We start from the raw sequence: 21785 nt of genomic DNA on the forward strand, positions 1-21785 counted from the left end.
TTCTCTAAGGCCCCGTACCGCATGAGTCCTAAGGAGTTGGAGGAGCTGAAGAAACAGCTGGATGATTTGATTGATAAGGGATACATTAGACCTAGTGTATCATCGTGGGGAGCACCAGTCCTGTTTGTGAAGAAGAAAGATGGGAGTTTGAGGTTGTGCATCGACTACAGGGAGCTGAACAGGGTTACAGTGAAGAACAAGTATCCTTTGCCAAGGATAGATGATCTGTTTGACGAGTTAAGTGGGGCAGGAGTCTTTTCCAAGATTGATTTGAGATCAGTTACCATCAGGTGAGGATTCGGGATGAGGACATACCAAAGCAAGTTTTTACATCGAGGTATGGTCACTATGAGTACGTGGTGATGCCGTTTAGGTTATCTAATACACCATCAGTGTTTATGGATTTGATGAACCGGGTCTTCAGTCAGTTTTGGATCGGTTTGTGGTGGTGTTAATAGATGATATCTTAGTCTATTCCAAGACTAAGGAGGAGTATGAGGAGCATTTAAGGTTGGTGTTACAGACTTTGCGTGACAATCAGCTGTACGCAAAGTTGTCTAAGTGTGAGTTATGGCTCGAGGAAGTTGGCTTTCTGGGGCATGTGATTTCCAAGGATGGTGTAGCTGTGGATCCTACAAAGATAGAGGCAGTGTCTAAGTGGAAAACACCGAAGAATAAGGCAGAGATCAGGAGTTTCTTGGGTTTGGCAGAGTACTTGCATGTTATTGTTCTCATTACACATATAAGAATCCACATAGGTTTTGGGGAAATAAAATGGACACACATCAAATGAATGACCAAAGACACCACATGACCCACATTATACATTATGCATATTCATTTGGGGTGTGGAGCACATATCAAAGGTATGTCCAAAATTTCCACATGATTCACATTGCACATCACACATGTTATATTGAGGAGGGGGTGCATAAGAAGGGCAACAAGTAAAATCATGTCCATATCTACCACATGACTCACAACAATAAGAATAAGGATGCATACCATAATTAGAATTTTCCATCTTTTTTGTTGTTTTCAATGTTTTTTCAAAAGCAATAAAACGACTAATCCTAAAACTCAACAAAGACTTATATCTAACAAAGCACCATCCTCTGCAACAACGCCATTTTGATGGTGGGTTAAGTCGTCACACCCTATCAAACAAGTTTATAACTCGATAACAAACTATTATGGTCGGGTAAGTCGAGGTCGATCACAAGGATGGTGGGGTTAGGCTACAAGTCTCGATTTAGTTCTAGTTTAGTCGAAAACAAGATTGAATGTTGAAAATAGTCTAAAAGTGACTAAGTTAATGAAATGAGAAATTAATAACTAGAATAGATATAAAACGATAAATTAAGGAAGTTAGGGGTAGCGGGGGTGTCATGTAGTCAAGTTTCGGTCTAAGAAAATGGAAACATATCATTAATTAGCATTCTTTCAAACAACCAATTAGCACATTAATTAAGGTGATTATTGTCGATTAGGGTCTCAACTATGGTTTAAATACAATAAAACTTGTTACCGACTAACATTAAACATGAAATAAACATAGTTAAACACAAAACATTAGAACTTTAGATGAATTAATTACTAAGATAAACCTAAATAATAAAGTGAAAATAGTAACACTAATGAAAAAGGGAAGAGAAAATTATACCAAAACAAAGGAAATGCTTGAATTAGATGTGATCTAATTGTTGGATTAGAAAAGGTGGAAACTTGAACCAAAATTAATTAACTAAATTAAAGCCTAAATGATTCTTGAAAAGAGAAATAAGAGAGTGTTTCCTAAGCTACTACCTGTTGTTTGCTGCGTCCTAATAATTTATGTGTAAAGTCGTCCGCTCACAAAGTGAGCTTTCATACAACTCAAATAAAAAAAACTTAAAAGACTAAACCACCCCTCACTTTAACCCCACAAAAAGAGTTAATGCAAAGGGCAAGTTCGTCAGTTTCCCAACTAAAGTTGGTCTTCACATTCCTCCGTCATCAAAACAAAACAAACCCAGAGTATCAAAATGAATAGATATTTGGCGATCAAAGGAGGTGAAGCAATCCGATGACAGCTCAATTGTTGGAAATATGGGCTCTTTTATGCCTTGTGCACTTTTTCCAATTATCCCACATTGGTAGAATTTATTTGGTTTTTGATGTTTATATATCCAACTACTCCTTACCATATCACTAGTGGATAAAGGGAGTCTTTTGTAGAGGCTTGCGAGGTGCATAATTCAGCTCGCACACGCGCGCACGCCGTGCCCGTGTCCTAGCCCGGATCCGGATTCGTGATTCGGAATTTGGTATTTGGGATTTGGCAATCGCCTGCGGCGGGCTGTGCCTATCGTTTTGGGCCAGGTCCGGTCCACTATTTTTTGTCAGATTCGTTTTGCATGTGTGTAAATGTTAGTCAATATGGCTGTTAAAATTTGAGAGTCATGCTCCGCATTTCTCGACTGACTGACTCTGTTTTAGGAGCACTACCAGGCGCCTTTAACCGTCTTTATTTTCCTATAAATAGAACCTCTGATGCTCAATCAGAAACACACAAATATGCAATCTATTCCTCTCTTCCTCTCTATAATGTTCTTGGGTTAATGTAATCGTATTGCTATCGTTCCAAAGCTCACACGTCTTGAGTGGGCAAGTTCGAGCACTGTAGTGTAAATCCTTGGGGACTATCGGCACTTGTCGATCGCCACCACGGTTGTGCCGAAATAGTTTTCAAGGTAGTGGCTCTCATATGTCGCAACCTGAAGGTTTTGTGGTTAAGGGTCAAGAGAATAAATCGTGTAAATGAACAAATCACTATATGGTCTAAACCAAGCACCTAAACAGTGGTATGCGAAATTTAACAACACTTTGTTAAGTAATGTCTATATGATTAACAATTCTGATTCATGTGTTTATGGAAAAGTGATAGAATCTGATTGTGTAATTATATGCCTTTATGTTGATGACATGTTAATACTTGGTAATAATTTGGAAGTAATAATTAAAACCAAAGATTTTTTGTCATCACAATTTGAGATGAAGGAGTTACGAGAAGCTGATGTAATCCTAGGGGTTAAGGTTTGTGGATGTGGGGATTTGGATATCCACGGGTTTGAAAATCGTTTGGTGTCGCCACCAAATTTAAGGAAATTTGGGAATCAGAAATGAGATTTGAGTTCGTTGTCGAAAGTACGTGATGAGAAGTTCGTTAATAAAAGACCCAACCCCCGCCCGTTGCAATAACGGCCTCTACTAAGGACTACGATGGCTAATTGGACAAGACTACGATTCATTGTAAGAGAATGCAACACACCATTTTGATCCTAAAATGTGAGCTTGGTTTCTAATCGTTTAATACATCTAATCTACTTTGTCCAAGTGATTTAGCAGGTGAGGTTGAATTGAACTATACTAACAAGCATTCACAAACATGACTTAGGTTCTCGTCGTTGGGAGACTAACTATTACAACCCAGACGATTCTCGTCGACTCGATTTGCAAACAATTGAAATAAAGATACAACTCGATCTAAATACAATTTCTGGTAAAACCGGTGGTGAGAGGGAAGAGTGCCCTATGCATGGGGCTTGTTTTTCTACCCAAGAAGATAGGCATGCAAGGTGTGACGATCCGCACACTTGAACCCTTAGATTTATTTATGCTTATGTAATTTCATTTCCCTTGTACATTTGTAGTAAGTATTTTCTTAGTAGTTTTAGAATAGGTTTCCATAAATAGGTATATCGCTATTCTGAACTAAACTTGTAAAATCAATGTTTCCTGCTACCATGATGTAAATATCAAATTTCCCTCTTTAGGGAGTACTAGTGAATGAAAATCTACTTCCTACCTTGTGCCTTCGTATTGCTTGTTGTTGCTTTGTTGTGAACGACTCTTTGCCTTCACTTTACTAACAAGCCGTGTTTGTGGGATCGACACTAGGATCCCGACTCACACCCCGAGACCCGAGTATCGTGCTAGTGGGCGATCCCTCACTAGTACGAAGATCCTTGCCGCTTGCATCTTGCCTTGAGACGGGCAAAGGTGCGCGCCACGGTCCGGCAAAAGTAGCGGACCGTGACATTTGGTATCAGAGCCCGGTCTTCGGACGGGCGTCTGCAAGTCGCATTTGTTTATCGAGATCGAGAAAATGGGCGAAACAATCGAGGACCGAGTGGATGCCTTAGAGGACACAATCGACGTCAAGCTTCCCAAACTCGAGGACATCGTTATGCGGATGGCCGCGAGCCTCGAGGAGTTGCAAAAGACGGTTTGTGACCTTGAGACGAAGGTGGACGGGATGGATACCCGCATCCAAGCGATCAGTAGTGCGATCCCCGACGATCGGGAGGAAGAGATCAATCATCTGCATCGAAAGGTCGAGATGTAAGAGAACACTTGCGCCACGCTCGTGAAAGCGGTGGCCAATGACGGGAAATCTGTGGGGAGCCATAAGGTGAAGGCCCCTCCACCTCGTGCCTACGATGGGGCGAGGGATTCGAAAGCGGTGGATAACTTTATCTTCGATATGGAGCAATACTTCCGAGTAAGTGGGCTCGACGAAGACGCGGAAGTTGTCACGGCAAGCATGTATCTAGTCGACGATGCCAAGATGTGGTGGAGGGCTAGATACAAGGAAATCGATGCGGGCACGATTACGGTGACATCGTGGGCCGACTTCAAGAGGATCTTGAAGGATCACTTCTACCCCGAGAACACGGAGTTTGTTGCTCGGAAGAAGCTGAAGGAAATCAAGCACACCAAATCAATCCGGGAATATGTGAGGGAATTCTCAGCGTGCATGCTCGAGATTACCGAAATGTCCGAGACGGACCGGACATTCGAATTCATTGATGGGTTGAAGAGGTGGGCACAACAGGAGGTCATGAGGCAGAATCCCAAAACTCTGTCTTCGGCCATATCAGCTGCGGAGCGCCTGCTCGACTTTCACGGGGAGCGAGAGGCACCAAGAGTTGTGGCACCAACGGGGAATGCTGGTACGTCACAAAGTGGGTATAATGGACAATTGCCACAAAACAGCGCCATTTCAGTTGGGAACAGTCGGTTCCGCTCACAAGGAAGTCAAGCCCAATCGGCGAGCACTACAAACTCGCCCTCAAGCTCGTCTTTGAAGGGGGGAAACTCTACTGCTTCCACAACGAAGAGACCGTTCGCGTGTTTTGTGTGCAAGGGTCCTCACAAGATGGCCGATTGTCCGAACCAAGCGGAGTTCAATGCCATGTTCAAGAAGATGCCGAAAGGGGCTCAAGAACGTCTTGATGGGGCGTTGGCCGACTATCACCAAGAGTGTAACGAAGACTCGAGTGATGGTGAAGACCAACCACGGATGGGCTCACTTCAAAGGATCAGCGCGATGGGGAAGTACGAAGCTTCCTCCGCCAAGAAATCCGACGGGCTCATGTACGTGGACATGATGGTGAATGGGAAGCACGCACGAGCTTTGATCGACTCGGGTGCCTCCCACAACTTTGTTACGAAAGAAGAAGCTGATCGGTTGGGGCTAGTTTTGCGGGATGCTAACACCGCTGCTTTCGGTCAATGGGAAAATGAGACGCGTCCAAGGAGTGGCTAAGAAGGTCGCGGTCCAAGTGGGTGAGTGGGCGGGGAGCTCGACTTCACCACCGTTCTCACGGATGACTTCAAGTTAGTACTCGGGATGCGCTTTTTTCGAAAAGCATTGGTGGTATTGAAACCGAGTGACGGATCGATGCTACTAATGGGGTCCATCGTAGTGAAGACGGTAGACAGCGATGAAGACAAGGGGCAGCATCGAATTTCGGCTATGAGGGTGATACCGACGCCGAAACAAGGGATGCGACCTTGGAGAATGCCTAAAGGTTCGGTGGAGCCGATGGCGAACAAGACCCAGGCTAACTACGATGCCAAGTGGCCTGGGGGACGAAAGAAGAGTCTACCTCCTCACCGAGGAGTAGACAATGAGGGCCGAGATGCCCAAAGAAGTAGGCCTCGTACCATCGGGGGCCGCGTCGATGTCCGAGTCGACGTCCTGGTTTGCGGGTCGGTCGACCCAAGAGATAAGGCCTCGTACCATCAGGGGGCCGCGTCGATGTGTCGAATCGACGTCCTAGTTTGCGGGTCGGTCGACCCCAAGAGAGAAGGCCTCGTACCATCGGGGGCCGCGCCGAAATGCCGATTCGGCGTCCCGGAGATCTCACATTCCCTTGAATGCGAGTCTTTGAAGTGACGAGAGACAAGACGAAGGTCCGTTGGGGCCAATACTTGAAGGAATCTCGAGAGAGGACTTTCCAAGCAGCGGCAAAGTGGACTTTCCCGAGAGACAGGGAGCACGTGGTGGACTTGGAGAACATGATGTTCGGCAACTTCTATGTCAAGGAACTCCAGCCTATCCTTGAAGGGACGAAGAGGCCAGTCATTGTTTGGGACGAAGCGCACATTCGAGCCGAGTTGTACAAGCCAATCCCCAACACCGCTGGGCGGTCGAGCTCACCGAGGATGTCTCACTGAAGCACCGTTCAAGATTTTTTGTGTTGCCGAGGGCGGCAACAGATTAGGTGGGGGAGAGTGTGACGATCCGCACACTTGAACCCTTAGATTTATTTATGCTTATGTAATTTCATTTCCCTTGTACATTTGTAGTAAGTATTTTCTTAGTAGTTTTAGAATAGGTTTCCATAAATAGGTATATCGCTATTCTGAACTAAACTTGTAAAATCAATGTTTCCTGCTACCAGGATGTAAATATCAAATTTCCCTCTTTAGGGAGTACTAGTGAATGAAAATCTACTTCCTACCTTGTGCCTTCGTATTGCTTGTTGTTGCTTTGTTGTGAACGACTCTTTGCCTTCACTTTACTAACAAGCCGTGTTTGTGGGATCGACACTAGGATCCCGACTCACACCCCGAGACCCGAGTATCGTGCTAGTGGGAGATCCCTCACTAGTACGAAGATCCTTGCCGCTTGCATCTTGCCTTGAGACGGGCAAAGGTGCGCGCCACGGTCCGGCAAAAGTAGCGGACCGTGACACAAGGCTACTCCTTAGGGTTAATAATCATGTTCCTATTTAAAATAAAAACACAACATTAATCCTCATACTCCCTCCATTTTTGGCACTTATAAGATAAAATGGGTTCCATTTTATCTTTGTCAATTTGTCAATTTTGTCACAATGTCACATGTAACATGTTACATGTTACATGTTTATGGCTCACATTTATGTATTTTTAACACATTAAAAATCAACATACTAATAAAAATATGTCATATACAAAATCAACTAGTAATTCGTAATTACTTGTACCAAAATGGTTTATTGAATTATAAATCACAACGTCTTGTATTTATAATAATTTGTTCATTCAATTTCAATTGTTTCGTAAACAATAATTTTATCTAAGTAATAAGACAATTTGATTACTTAGACCGTAGCTTATTTAATTGAATTACAATAAGACACGTTAATAATACTCACAAAATCGTCCGTCAAATTTAAGCAATTTAATTAACCCGTATCGACATACGATCAATTAAATAATCAATTAAGAGTGTCACCTTTTAGGTATGACCTAAGGGGATCAACTGATCACCACCGTCGCACGACAGTAATGTCAAACTCTAGTCAGCCAATCATTACCGATATGTGTGGACCAGTTGACTGTAAAATATTACATCCCACATGTATTCTTAAAAATGAGATTTAAACATGTGATCATCATGATCAACAATTGTGATCGCATTATTGTCGGAGGACACATATTCCAACAAGTTTTACCGAAACCCTAATTCCTCCGTGTGATTAGTATAAATCGGAGCCTTCGTTCCTCATATTTCTCACGCGAGTGTCCGCCCTTCTCTTCTCCCTTTGCATTCTAAGACCGCGCTCTTTGCTTATTGAAGTCTACGTGCTTGAACTTTCGACCACGTAAGCTCAAATCCTTCTGAGTACCAGTCTCGTTTTGCATGACCGACCAATTTGACCAACTCCACTTCAATCAATTAATCAATTTTTTTTAAAATCCTTTTTCAAGGGCACTTTCATATTTGCATAGATCGAGTCGAGTTACCACTAAAAACCGATTAAGTTAAATCTCGCGACGCTAACATGTAAGTCTAAGGGTGTAAAATCCCAATTTTATTCAATGTATTTTATTTAATGTATTTTATTTTATTGTAATTAATTAATGTACGAGTTTACGTCATAAGCATGCTTAAAACCGACTTCTAAAAACCCTTTTATTAAACCGTTTTTACGGATTAGCAGTAACCAGATGTCGAGAAGAAACGCAAAGAATAAATGCGCCTCTACAAAGAGTCGCAAAGATCTGCGCGCTCTCTTCCGAGGGCCGCCATTGCTTTCGCTCTTCTTCTTCTTCCTCGGTTTTCTGTTGACTTCGTCTCTTTTATTTTACTTTCTTATTTTCTTCTCTTTTCTTTGTACATAATAATTTTTAATACGATATTAATATTTATCACGTTTTATTTCCGACTTAGATGCCTTATAATCAATATTTGCGGGTTTTCGTCATCTTATTTAAACCCGGGTTTAAGAGGCTCGATTTGTTCATATCAAGTCCCTTGAATTCTTCTTTGATACATGTTTCAATTCTATTTTCGTCTTTGATTCTTAATCTTTAATTTCCGCTTCTAATTTCAAATTCGTATATAAACTCGCTTCCGACATCATAAATAATATCTAACTTATACTAATTCGTTTCAATCCATTTTAATCATCTTATAACAATATTAGTATGTATGTAATCTATTAAATCACTTCAACTTGAGTCTAATATGAATAATCGCCCTTAAAGTCACCAACGAATATTAACAACCCGCGGGTCTGACTTTCACAGTCAGAATCCAACTGGAGAACAGACGCAGAAAGTGTTGCGCCTCTTCCAGAGGACGCAGCAGATGCTGCGCCTGTTCTAAGTTGGCTTCTGCCTCTGAACTCTTCTCGTTTTGACGTAGGGTTTCGAATTAGGATTTTAATTAACTATTATTTTTTATTATCACCATAATTCGACATATTCTCCAATTTTTCTTATTTTCCAATTTTCCTTATTTTCCAATTTTCCTTATTTTTTCTAAATTTCCTTATTTTTCAATTTTCCTTATTCTTCAAATTTCCTTATTTTCCAATTTTCCTTATTATGTAAATTTCCTTATCTTCCAATTTTCCTTATTTAAATCAATTTTCCAATTTCCATATTTTTCCCAATTTTCCAATTTTCCTTATTTCATTTATTCCTTTCTTTTCTTTTATTTCTAAAACTCTTTTGGGCATGTTTATGATGCAAATTCAAATATCCATTGTAATTTATTTCTTTGTAATATTTCTTATTATCTTGTATGATTTAATTATATGGCTTTTACATGTAATCAATCTAAATTCCAACTTCGACATAATTAATTACTAAATTCCTTGTTAACCAACATAGTATAATTCACATGCTAGGACTAAAACGTTGGATGTTGCATTGCATGCATATAATCGACAACATATCGAATATGAATAATTTCCAGGAACATTATTAGAGGCCGCTACCGAGGCGGGCGGGATTAGGTGTTCGATCAAAAGAGCTTCCTAATACGTACCCTCACCCCTTACTCCAGATCTCTGTGAACATCCGTGTTCATTGGCATCCACGAGGGTCATTCTAGACATAGAATGCTAAGGGTAACGAGTTCTTAGTGTCTATGTCATTACTTTGTGTCTTGACATGACACGAGGTATTCGAACGGTTTTCAATTTTCCACAATAAATTGGTGGCGACTCCACAAATGCAAACGCTTGTTTTCCCAAGCGCCCCCGTGGGGCCCCCGTGTCCATAGTTTGGCTACTCCGCTGGGTAGTAATACACTTACGTGTTGCCAAGGGTGAAACTTGAACAAGGTTAGGGAATAGTTTATATGAGACAATTATCGGTTTTCATTACTCGACCTTCTTAGGTCGTTTTATTCGGCCTTCCTAGGCCCAACCCAACCCATTCGACCAATCGTCCCGTCTGGACGGTCCAAATTCTTATCTGGTCCTAAGGATGGATAACGATTGACGTCAACCATACCATGATGCTTACTCATGTTTGTATCAAGGGCCTTCACTACTCGAGGGAATGGACTAGGAATCGACCTTACTCTTGTTTGGCACGGACCTCTCCACAGACCCGGGTTTAATTGCTCGGTATGGCAACCCACCCTTTTAAGCCAAAACCCTTATAAATACACTCAACATACCGTTATAATGCCCATATGCATGTTTGTATCATATACGTGATCACCATTTTGTAAACAAAACCATGACAAAATTTTGTAAAATAAAATCATTTTCAAAATGTAAACATTTTCAAAATAGCGCAAAATAAGCCAAAACTCTATCCAAGTGTTGAGTCAAACTTCGGGCCTCAAACCCATTTCAAAACGAAATAAAAAAAAAAACGTAAAAAAAACGTAAAAAAAAAAGACCGAAAAAAAAAGAAAAAATTTAAACCAAAATATTTTCCCACCGTGTAAATTGAACATGTAAATTCAATTGAGCTAGGTTAGAGTCAAAATTCAAACCGACTATGTCCTAGTAGGAACTCTGTCGAGTCATGAACCCGTCTTCCTTTACATTTTGGTTCTTTTCAAATTTAAGCCAAGTCCTAAGGCGTCACGCCGTCATTTTGGACCCCCTACCCCCAATTCAGTTAGGATTTAAACATTTCCGACACCTCGACTCGACACACTGAATTCTCCTAGTGACACGTTCGAGACACACATACCCGAACCTCGAGTCAAGTCCATATTAAAACACACATCTTAGAATCAACATGTGTCATCAATCCCGTCAATAAGGTCAATCATATGAGGGTCACTCCGTCAAAGTTAACACTCGAGTCTCAAATTACAGTCAAGCACCGTGAATTCAAACACGAGAAGTCGCTCACGACATTTCACGAATTCACAAGTCAAGTCTAGATTTATCATCTTGTCCTTTCCTTTGTTTGTTGCCTTAGTATGCGTGATCCCATGTCGAATCGAGTTGTAATGCCCGTCATTTCTGTCGAGTAGAAATCCAGCAAGTTCCGTCAGTCAACAAAGTCACGAAGCAGTTCAAGCCACAATCACCGTGTCTCTCCAAGACGTTTATGCCATGGTCCTACGAGTTCAAGCTACAGTGAAAAATTTGAGCATTCGTGTCCTCACCCTCGAGAATGGAATGGTGGAAAAGAACACGCCACCTAGAGAAACCTCTAGTCTAGGTCGTCCAAAGCTTACCTCTTACAATAAATGTCGTGCTAGAAAGCCGAAAACAACCGAAAGGAAACCTGGGAGGCATCAAAGGGTGCTTTCTGATTTAGGCATGTCTTATGCCGATGCTTTGGAGAGACTCTCTGCCCAAGGCAAGCTACATCCAATAGGTCCCGACTCCGGATCCACCTTCTGAGAAGCAAGTGAACCTCTGGAAGGGCAACAAATATTGCCTATATCACCAAGGTAGAGGCCATGATATTGAATAGTGTTTTCTCTTAAAACACACCATACAAGATATGATCGAGGATGGCAAGCTTCTGATGCCACCATTTGTTGAGCAATTCGATAGGATCGACCCTCTTGGGTCTAGCGGCACTAAACATGATGAAGAATCATCCCTAGATTGTTCTCAACTCCTCGCTCCTCATGATACCGAAGATTGTTATAAACTCAAGCATGTCATACAAGATGGAATTGAGGATGGTAGGATTTTTGTCTCGCTCCTAACTTGTTCGGGTACAGAAGCTCAGCGACCTTATAGGGAGTTCAACATTGCATATGATCAAGAAGATGAACAATCCACGAATCATTTGGTGAAAAGAAGGAAAACGGACTCACAAGTACCCAACAATCAACAATCTACATTACCGACGTAAAGGTTATAGAACCTTCACCAGAAAGAGGAACTCGGCATTCAAGGTCATTCTCCAATTTAGGCGTGCCTTATACGGTCGCCTTTAAAAGACTCTTTGCCAAAGGACTGATCCAACCAATCGGTCCAACCCCAGACCCTAAGTACGAGAGGAGAGGTCGCTTCTGGGATGGTTCTCAATATTTCTTATTCCATAGGGGTAATGGACACGACACTGAAGAATGTTCCAAACTCAAATAAACCATCCACTATATGTTCGATCGCGGCAAGATATCTTTATCGACCCTCAATTCGTTAAGAGAAAAGAATAACTCTCATGGGTGTCTTACTCTTCAAAGACAAGAAGGTCTCTTGGGCCTTTACCCTTCTAGTATTCCCAATGATGAGGACGAGGTGTTCAAATGGGTGACTGCTCAAAGTCAGATGCCGAAGCCAGTTGCTGGAAGAGAAAATGCTCAAGCGTGGGCCGATGATTACGAGTCTGGATCTAAGATTGCGTCAAAGTCCGAGTCCGAGTCCGAGTCCGAGTCTTAGGCTTTCTATCTTATATTTGTTCTAGTGTCTTTCTTCTGGTCCATTTCCATTCCTAGTGACAACCTGGGGGCTGTCCCACGAGCCACGTGTCTTCTCATGTCTATGTTAAATACATTCATTATTCATTTCAATAAAAGTACACTTTTTAATCCACATATTCTATTTCTTCCTTTACCTATGACAACAAGAATTGATTTGAAACTTTTTTTAAAAAAAAAAACGAACAACAACACATGACAGTCGATGTGAGTGAATTTAGATGATGTTCCGTTCTATGTTGTTGAGGACCTGAAACTCCGTGTTCTTTTCTTACCTATTCCATGTCTGGCAATAGAAACCTTGCTATATCCCCAGTTTAGGACGAGCCTATCTCAAGAGATTCTAGGACGAATCCAAACCATTTCCCTTGTTAATGATCCATGACGGAAGGCAAGCCTATTCCCTAGAATAAACAACCCGTGTTACTAAAGACCAACCCGTTTCACACTAAAGGTGATAGTCTGACTTGAATCCATGGTAACAAACAAATCCAAGACGATACGAGCCATGATCAAAGACAAAGGCTCAATAATCCAAGACAAAAGAGTCAAAAGAACAAGGCTCAATCAAGCAAGCCATGTCAATACCCAAAGTCAAAGTTATCTTCAAAAAAAAATAAAACCTGAATCAAGAATCTGAGCAAAATTCGAGATATATTCCAGACCAAGAATCTGAGTCTGAATCAAGAATGAATACGAAATCAAATGCTGAACGGAATACTGCTGAATTCTATATAGAATCAAGACATCAATGAAGATGGTCTTCTAGCACCTTTCACGCATCACACACCCTAAGACCTTCTTGAGACCGTTATAGGGAGATAGTTAGGAATTTTGAGAATCTCCTCAAGCTCGTCAAGTATACCCATCCTTTAGGGCCAAGACATGGAAACTTGAACCCACGTCATTTAAAGCTACATTTATGTCCTCAGGCTACATCAAGCCAGAGATTCCATTTCCAAGCCATATTACAAGCCATAACCCCATAAAGCCTTAACTCCACAAAATCAAGCTCCAGAGATTTGCTCATCAAACCCTCTTATGTCCAAGCTCCACATTCAAATATCCAATCAAGTTTTACCTTGACCCAGACACGGAGTCTTCAAATACTTTGCTACCTATAACGGGACATACCCATATCATCCTTAGGGTCCACTAAGTGTGCTCACACGACAAGGAATTTTTTTTTTTTTTTACAAACTTAATTATACCTCTTTGGTCTATGATCAGAGGGAGTTATCTCAAATCGGTTCATCGAGTCACCAAAGGAATATAATCTCCTGACCCATGCACTTTAAGGCCCTAATAACATAAGCTTAGGCACACACATGAACTACGAGCATGGTTTGATTTCACCTCTTCAGGTGAATACGTAGGCAGTCCTTTCTTACACAAGAAGGATACAACCACAACACCCAAATAAAATTATCCAAACCTCAGAACTATGATCTGGTTTGATTTCACTTCACGTGAATACGTAGGCAGTCCTCAAGGACACAACCATCCCAACTTTCCACCTCAATTATCAACTATCAACCTCAATTATCAACCATCCCAATTATCAACTTTCAACCACCTTAATTATCAACCATCCCAATTTTCAACCTTCCAACCTCAATTAACATCCCTTCCACAACCAACACCTCTTTACTGGGGGATCCTTTTTGTCGCCTAGTCTCCTTTTTACCAAATTCCAGAGTCATATTCTCATCCTGGGGGCTTCTTTTCCGAGGATGCCACCCTTCTTTTATTCTCCTCTCTCATTAGAGTCAAACTAGTACTTGGTCCGGACAATGACAGGGTCTTAGATCGATTCTTAAAGTTATCGTGCCTCAAGAGGGGTCTCTTTTACAGTAAATGATGTCAAAAGATGTCCAAGTAGACAGCCGATCCATGGCTCACGCCTTGCCTTTATATGCCCCCATCATTCTTGCAATCCTTCTACCTTTTGGAACTGATATGCGTTACCAACCATACTTGGATAGGGGTTGCGCATATTTAGGCAAAGTTATCCCTGCATCGTATCAGAGTTATCCATGTGTCGCATTAGTCAATCCTAAGTCTACATTTCACGTCCGTATAAGGTATGCGTCCTAGTGAGTCGATGTCGTGTCAAGTCATGTGACCGGAGCCCATTGAATATGCATAACGCATTACAAGCAACAAATTCCATCTTTTTTTAAAATAATTTTCAAAACTTGTGTGTTTCCTCATGTGTTTATGCGCTAATTGCCTATTAGATTGCGTTCTTGTGTGGCTACTAACCATGCAGGTAAGTATCAGAAGCATTGCTCTCTCCAACTGGGGGTTTCTCTCAAGTATACGTTCTTCCCATGATGATCAAGATGTTCCTAAATCGTCAATATATTCCCCAGCGAGAGTTCATGACAGCCGATTGCACTTCTCGAGAGACGGATTTTGTTTGAAAGCAGATACAAGCAGATTTCCCAGAAATGATTCAATCTAGACAGAGCCATTCCCCAGCAAGAGTTCGCTTGAGACCGACGCAAGCAGATTCAACCTCAAGTTTTTGCCAGAGTTCGCTTGAGACCGACGCAAGCAGATTTCCCAGCAGTTTCTACCGACGTCCTGCTACCCTCAATATTATTGTTTCCCTACGGAGTTCACTAAAGGTGTCGTTCTCCAGAAGTTCCCAAACCAGCGCCTCCTTCCTTAGGATCGTAAACCCAAAGTTAGGATTCACACCCCCTAGATTCTTAGATCCCAAAATGGCTTCCTTTAGGTTCATAAGCCTTTAAGCTCCCACACAACCATCCTTAGGTTCATAAATCCATAAATCCTTTTGGAGTTCTCATACCTCATGATGGGGCATATTCTGCACCCGCTGACCAAGTCAACATATTGACCAAGGTCAAAGCTAAAAGACAACAAGTCAAAAGAAAAACAGCCTAACCGATAAAGCCGGTCGGCCTGTCACTTGGGTCTCGGCTCGGCAACTAGCCGGGCTAGAGGCATATCCGTGTACTCGCATCCAGTCCCCTCGGCATGGAGTCAACCAGGCCTGTCGGCCTGTCATGGGTCCCTCGGCCGAGGGTAAGACAGTCTTTCCACCTGCTACACCACTTGGCCACTACGTGACAAAAGGTGAAAGTCTATAAATACTCCACATCTCTCATTGAGAAACCAACTGAATATCTGGTATAAACTCCCTTTTCTCTCTACAATATACTTTGCCAAGTTAAACATACAACTTATCTCTCTAAGTTTACTGACTTGAGGGTCGGAGTGAGTACGTTCGGCCCCAAGCCGAGCCCTCGGTTTGTTCATCTTTACAGAAAAGAGAGAAAGGAAGGGACGAGCAACGACATCATTCTACAAGCTCAAGTGGTCACAAGCCTGCTCCGGAATTACACCCGGAACAATTGGCGCCGTCTGTGGGGATAGATACTAAAAGCTAGTCACCTACATTAAAAAACAAAAACAAAAAAAAAAACCATTCAGCGAGCTAAGAAGATGTCAAAGCAACAAGAAACTGTGAGTGAAGGAATTGCATTCTTCCAGGATTACACGTTCACTCGAGATCGGCGATCCCCCACCTAGCGAGTCAGCGACACGGCGTTCGGGATGCCGAAAGAGCCGAACACCCCGCCATCGACCAAGTCATCACATGGGACATGTGGTCGATGCGGCCAAATTAAAGCTATTCCTGGACTGATGGGTAGCACGCCGATTACCCCCGTCACGACGACGGGGACGGCAGCGCATCTACAGTGACCAGGGCCCATAGAGTGGCCCCAACAACTTGTCCGGAGCGATCAAGGAGTCAAGGTGCTAGAACGCCCGCAGAGCCCGTCTTTGCCGGTGGCGGCACCGAGCCCTTCCCCCACTCGCGGGAGGACAGGCGTCGCCACGGCAACAACGAGGCCATCCCCGAAGGAATGAAAGAAGTCCGACTCACCAAAGTCGGACAAGAAGCCCTTCCCGCCAGAGGGAGATAAGCCGGACTAAGGTTGCGAGGAGCCGATCGCGCGTGTCATTCGACACGTGGTCGACACCCTCGGTACCTATGTCCTCGAAATCCCCGTGTGCCGACTAGTGAAGTCGCCGCCCATATCATACAAAGGGGATAGCGACCCGACCGACCATGCCGAGGCTTTCGAGTCGTACATGTCGGTATGGAAGCGGCTGATGAGGTGTGGTGCCGAGTCTTCCCAACGACCCCGCACGGGATGGCTCGGAGTTGGTACAAGGGGCTACCTAATGGCTCGATATCTTTATTATGCCGACACGAGAGACAATTTCATAGCCCGGTATGCTTGCAACAAGAGAAGGGCCGTGGAAACATCGATCTCCTAACTATTCGACGGGGGAGGACGAGTCCCTCCGGGCTACGTGAAAAGATTCGACGCTAAGGTTCGGCGGATCCGTGAGCCGAACACCGAATCGCGGCCTTGCGCGATGAAAGGCCTCCCGAAAGGCGAGTTCAAAAACGAGCCGATCAAGTGCGAAGACCTCAAATTAGACTCCGCCAGAAAGATGGTCGACCGAGCCGTAAAGGTGGAAGACTATCACAAAACCTGGGTAGGCCACAGTGAAGCTGTGGGAAATAAATTTGTATACTTCCCTTAAACTAGAAGGATTATAACGATTTAATAAAGATGATCTAAGGTCATAAAATAAAATACATAAACATAAGTAAAAAGATTTAGAATTAACCTTCGGTCCTAGCAAATATGGCCTAAGAACAATATCAAAATTGATATTAGCCTATTAGTTGCACCCAAGACGATCTGAGATATACCCTTTGATTATGCTAGAAATCAATCTAAAATTTTCTGTAAAATTTAATTGTCTTTGTGTTCTTGTGATGAGAAAGAGGAGGCAAGGTCAAGAAAAAGCATTAGGGTAGAAATAATTCTCTACCTTTCTTTTTATACAGACCGAAACTTGGAGTCAATTAGGAAAAGAAAAACTTTCCCTAATTTTGGCCAAGTGAACCGAAATAAGGAGTATTTTTCTCCTTATTTTGGTCTTTCCAAAAATATATAAAGTGTGTTAAATTGTCATCTAGTGAGGATCGAACTCATGACCTCTTGGCTTGTGTACCCTCACTATTACCACTATGACACATTCAACTTGTTAATATTAAATACAACTGATTATATTTAACTACGAATTAACAGATTAATTCGTCCAAACTAACCTTATATATATTTAATTTAAATATAACTTATTATATTTAATTTACTTAATTGACAGATTAATTAAGTCTCAACTTAATATTATTTAATTTTATTAAATAATTATCTCATCAACACATTGACTAACTTTTTAGTCATTTTGGGCATCAATGTAATTATATTTCTATAACCACATTTCTCAAATATGTCCTATAGGTGTGACCTTTAGGGACCAGTTGATCACCGCCATCTGTATGATAATAACGTCAAACTTTCTAGCAAGCTAACCGTTATTAGGTAAACGTTAATCAACTGATTAAATATACGAAGTATACCCTTGTGAACCTGTAAGAGATTTACAAATGTTATCACACTAATTTGTGGAGGACACCAGCTCCAACAAACTCCCACTTGTCCTCACAAGTGTTTGTGCGATAACCGATTCTCATATCCTTTAAAATTTCTCCCACTCAATGTAAAACAATTTGCAAATCCGAATTCACAAAGGTCGTATTTTACAAGCGATCAATATCAAGAGTGGTTTCCCCGATTAGAGAGTAACTTAACTGATAAAAGAATCAACATTCGAGCATGACCATGCATTTCAGTTACAACTCCTCGAGTGGCCCTGAGAAATAACTATACCTGATAAGGGATGGATATTTTCGTCAACTCGAATCCTGCAGGCGTAAGCACGTATGAAATGACCCGAGAAAAAATCTACTTAGCCCGATTCACGGTGACCGTGAGAAAGAAACCAAAGTCACCCAAAGACTGCCTTAATCTCAAGAGACAGTTGATGGTCAAAAGAATCGACTCTAGGTACACAATGGATGTCCTATCCACGACCTGGCACCAAATGTTATAAAATATTTAGGACTCCATTATGTTGTCACAAAAAGTTGTCCTACGAGGTATCGTCATAATCTCGTATCTGTGATCGATTAGTCAACCGTTTAACTTATGGCTCGTTGAACCCACCATCAATCGACTGCACAATATAATAGCCGGAGTTATCAGCTCACATTGGTGATTACGGACCAAAACAAATATAATGTAATTCAGTTCACTTTGTGGCGTTCAATGTTGTCAGTACAATCCACATGAAAAACAAAATATTATATATATAAAACGATGAAGTTATAAATAATATATGTAAAAGATAATGTATCAAATCCATAATTAAGTACTGCAACTTAGGAATATGTTTAATTCCCATGGAATTAACATGCCCTACATGCTTATCATAATTCATCGGTTTGGTGAGAGGATCCGCGATGTTATCATCCGTCGCAATCTTGTCAATCACTATCTCTTCTTGCTCCACGTAATCACGGATCAGGTGAGCCTTGCGAAGTACATGTCTAGATTTGTTGCTAGACTTTGGCTCCTTAGCCTGGAAGATGGCACCTCTATTGTCACAATAGATGGTGATCGGGTCATTCGAACTAGGAACTACCGAAAGCCCTTGTAAGAATTGACGCATCCATATCGCTTCCTTTCTTTGCCTCCGAGCGGCATAGTACTCGGATTGATGGTAGAATCTGCTCAACACTGTTTGGAACTCTTCCAGCTGACCGCAACACCATTAAGAGTGAAGACGAACCCGGACCGAGATTTTGAATCATCTCGATCCGTTTGGAAGCTAGCATCTGCAGAATCCTTCTTAAGCGTAGCTTAGTATCGCCTCCATAAGTCAATACCTAATCCTTAGTCCTCCGTAGGTACTTGAGGATATTTTTGATCATTATCCAGTGTGTTTCACCTGGAGTCTTTTGGTACCGACTTGTCATACTCAATGCATATGCCACGTCTGGACGTGTGCATATCATGGCATACATGATCGATCCTATTGCAGAAGCATAAGGAACACGACTCATGCGCTCAATACCTTCAGGCGTCGTGGGTGACTGAGCCTTACTCAACTGCATCCCAGTCGTCATAGGAAGGTTCCCCTTCTTGAGTTGGTCATGCTGAACCTCTCAAGAACCTTATCTAGATAAGACTCCTGACTAAGTGATAATGTCCATCGTGATCTATCTCGGTAGATACGGATTCCCAAAATACGTTGTGCCTCACCCAGATCTTTCATCTGGAAATGGTTCTTCAACCATTCTTTAACCGAAGATAGGAGAGGAATGTCATTCCCAATCAAGAGTATGTCATCGACATACAATATTAAGAACACAATCTTGCTCCCACTCGACTTGATATATAAGCATGGTTCTTCGACGATCGAGTGAAACCATACTCTTTTATCACTTGGTCGAAACGATGATTCCAACTCCGAGAAACTTGTTTAAGTCCATTAATGGAACGCTTAAGCTTGCATACCTTCTTAGGATGTTTAGGATCTATGAAACCTTCGGGTTGCACCATGTACAACTCTTCCTCCAAATAACCGTTTAAGAAGGCGGGTTTCACATCCATTTGCCAAATCTCATAATCATGAAATGCGGCAACTGCTAAGATTATCCGAATGGAACGTAGCATGACTACAGGTGCAAAAATCTCATCATAATGCAATCCTTGCACTTGAGTGAAACCTTTTTCCACAAGTCGTGCCTTATAGATATCTGGTTGCGCGTCTACAGAACGCTTTATTTTGTAAAGCCATTTGCACTGTAGAGGTTTTACCTTATTAGGTAAATCAACTAGATCGCATACGTTATTCTCATACATGGAGTCCATCTCGGATTGCATGGCTTAGAGCCATAGCTTTGAGTCGGAACAGGCCATAGCACCTTTATAGGTTGCGGGTTCATTACTTTCTAGAAGTAAAACATCATTCTCCTCGACCATACCAATGTATCTGTCCGGAGGATGAGAGTCTCTACCCGACCTCCTAGGTTCCTCAGGAATATTAACCGTATTATCAGTTGGAGGTACAGCTTCCTCCATCTGTTCCTCGGTTGTTGGTTCTGGAATCTCGGACAGCTCGAAGGTTCTATTACTCGACTTGTTCTCGAGAAATTCTTTCTCTAAGAACGTCGCACTAGCCGCAACAAATACTCGATGCTCGGTAAGCGAATAGAAGTAATGACCAAATGTTCCTTTTGGATAACCTATAAAGTATGTCTTGACCGATCGCTGGCCGAGCTTATCCTCGTGTCTCCACTTGACATAAGCCTCGCAGCACCAAACCCGAATAAAGGACAAGTTAGGTACCGTTCCCTTCCACATTTCATATGGAGTCTTGTCGACAGCTTTAGACGGACTTCGGTTAAGTATAAGAGCAGATGACAAAAGAGCATAACCCCATAATGAATCAGGCACTATGGTGTGACTCATCATGGATCGAACCATATCAAGTAAGGTTCGATTTCTCCGTTCGGACACACCATTCAATTGAGGTGTTCCAGGTGGAGTTAACTGCAAAACGATTCCACAGTCTTTCAGGTGTTGATCAAACTCATTTGAAAGATATTCGCCACCCCGATCTGAACGGAGTGCTTTAATCTTTCTACCCAGTTGGTTTTGTACCCTATTCTGGTATTCCTTGAATTTCTCAAAGGACTCACTTTTATGCTTCATTAAGTAGACATATCCGTATCTAGTCAAATCGTCCGTGAAAGTGATAAAATATCTATAGCCATCTCTAGCGGTAATTGACATAGGTCCACATACGTCCGTATGTATGAGTCCTAATAGGTCACTAGCGCGCATTCCAACACCTTTGAAGGAAATTCGAGTCATCTTGCCAATGAGACATGATTCACACGTGCCATATGCAGAAAATCCGAATGAGGGAATAGTCCCATTATCGACGAGTTTCTTTACGCGTTTCTCATTTATGTGTCCCATTCGACAATGTCATAGATAGGTTTGATCTTTGTCACCAACCTTTAATTTCTTATTATTCATGTGTAATACTTCCGTGGTTTGATCTAAGATATAAATTCCATTCATGGAAACTGCTTTGCCATAAATCATTTCATTGAAAGAGAAAATACAACTATTATCGTTTATTGAAAATGTAAAACCGTCTTTAGCAAGTACGGAAACAAAAATAATGTTCTTAGATAAACTGGGTATATAGTAACAGTTATTTAAAGATAACTCAAAACCACTAGGGAGTTGGATTACATATGTTCCCTTCGAGGTAGCAGCTACTCGTGCTCCATTCCCGACTCGCAGATCCACATCACCTTTTTCAAGAGGTATGATGTTCTTTAGGCCATGCAAATTAT

The sequence above is a fragment of the Silene latifolia genome, chromosome Y, assembly GCF_048544455.1.
Source record: "Silene latifolia isolate original U9 population chromosome Y, ASM4854445v1, whole genome shotgun sequence".
Classification (NCBI taxonomy): Eukaryota; Viridiplantae; Streptophyta; class Magnoliopsida; order Caryophyllales; family Caryophyllaceae; genus Silene; species Silene latifolia.